This window comes from Myotis davidii, unplaced genomic scaffold, assembly GCF_000327345.1.
Source record: "Myotis davidii unplaced genomic scaffold, ASM32734v1 scaffold1017, whole genome shotgun sequence".
NCBI classification, from domain to species: domain Eukaryota; kingdom Metazoa; phylum Chordata; class Mammalia; order Chiroptera; family Vespertilionidae; genus Myotis; species Myotis davidii.
In genome coordinates this window covers 639,859-641,692 of record NW_006288361.1, presented here as the reverse complement: position 1 = coordinate 641,692, position 1,834 = coordinate 639,859, and the positions used below count along the sequence as shown (strand labels likewise).

General features: G+C 45.8%; 1 protein-coding gene across 2 annotated transcripts in view; it reads left to right on the top strand.

Annotated features, from left to right (window-relative positions):
• Positions 1-530: 530 nt before the first annotated feature.
• The window catches only part of BCL2L14 (BCL2 like 14), a 20,585-nt gene continuing 19,281 nt past the window's right edge, over positions 531-1,834 (top strand). The window contains exon 1 of one of the 2 annotated variants that reach the window (XM_015561675.1): positions 531-778. The gene's annotated coding sequence lies outside the window, so the exon portion shown is untranslated. The remainder of the gene's footprint in view (positions 779-1,834) is intronic. The other variant, XM_006760223.2, reaches the window with a different exon arrangement.

The window sequence follows — 1,834 nt, the reverse complement described above, 5'->3', positions numbered from 1 at the left end:
CCTGGAATTGTGGCATAGGATCTTTTAATGAGTTTTTATAAATTTTACTATGGCAATTTTTAAAGCTTTTCCAGGGGTTCCATTTGACTATAATCTTTGATTCTGAGAGGTAACATGATATGGTGTGAAGCCAGAAAGACCAGGGTTTGGATATCAGCTTAACTGATAAGAACCACCAGCAAGGTATCTGACCTCTCTGAGCCTCCGTTTGCTCATCTGTAAAATGAGAATCATAACACCTGCCTCTCAATGTAGTTAAGATTAAGTATTTGTATAACACCTGTGATAGGTGCTCAGTAAACATTTGCTGAACAGAAGAAAGTAAAAAAATAAAATAAATAAAAACTATCAGGAAAATACCCACATAATTGTCCTGGAGGGGAGTGAGAATCCTTGCTACCCAATAAATTCAATAAAATAAAAAAATAAAATAAAGAAACTTGGACTTGCCAACTTAAAAAAAAAAAAGGTGCAGAACCTTTTTAGAGTCAAATTACACGGGCAAAGGTCAGCCACTCCTTCAGTTAAAAAGCTGGGGGCAGGGCTTAACCAGGAAGTGGCAATCCTTCCCCTAACGCTTACTTCATCAACCTGAGTCCAAACGCTGAGGAGGCCCTGCCAGATGAGGTCTTAGATCCCACAAACCTTCCCAAATGAGAAGCCAGGAAGACTTGGTGAACGTTTCCTCTTGCATTTCGTGGAGGGAGATTGAGGTATAGAAATACCCTTACTGCCACCTACCTGAAGCCGGAGGAACCACCGACAGCTTCCAGACCAGGTAACAGGAGCCTCACCTGTCTTCATTCTCAGCCTTCCCGGGCGGACACAGTTGGGTCTTCAGTCCTGGTTTTTCCAGTCATGAGACAACCTAACTAGGGGAGACGTTTACTAAGTTGACTGAAAAGTTCTGACCATGTCAGTCTCAGCAACATTTTTAAAACAAGAAAGGGAAAGAAGATATTTAGGTTTCTCTTTCATTTCTCCTTTGCTACCGATGGTTGGGATAGTTCAGTTAAGATTCTATAACGGGCTGAATCACCTTTAATACGATGCAGCTGTCTCTCATTGAATATGTCCTATGTGATGACATGCCAGCAGGTCAGCGGTCCATGGAGATGCTGACTTCCTCTCTGGAGCAGGGATGGGGCTGAGGACGGGAGTCCTGGGTTTGAGCCCAGAGTCCTGAGCAGCCTGAGGGAACTTGGGCACAAGGTCTGGTCCTGGCAGACCCCATGGGGACTTCCTTGAGTACCAGGCCCAGTTAACATTGGAAATCCCTCTCTCTCCCCTCTAGAAAGCTCCCTCCTGTCTGGTGCCTGCACTCTCTGTCCTACCATCAGAGTCTTGGTCCTTTTGTTTGATTTATATGACCTAAGGCTCTGTCTCTCAGTTTAGCTCCTATTGGAGAAAGCTAAGGCATTTTACCACATTTCTCCAGCCCACCTTAGGATGAAAGAACAAGTCATACTCAGAAATGACAAACAGAGGAGAAGGAATGAAGACATTCAAAGGCCTGAAGTTTGGAGAAGGAAGGATTAGTAAGAAGGAAGGAAAGTCTCTTAAGGGCATTGGGACAAAGGGTGCTCAAGGGGAAGCTCAAGCCACCCAGACCAAGCTTAGTTCATCTTTTGGTCTGGGAACCTCCCTGGAGATGAGTATCTGTCCTCCACCCCCACCCATGAGTTACCCTCGGGTCTTATCTGTGTCCAGAGCAAACGCAAGTTAGCTCTTTGGCGGAGCCTGTTGCCCAGGGGCCCTCCCTATCCCTCATATCTGGGACAGGCCATGCAAAGTTCTGCCCAGTTTACCTGGGGCCCTGGTCATGGCAGCCTGC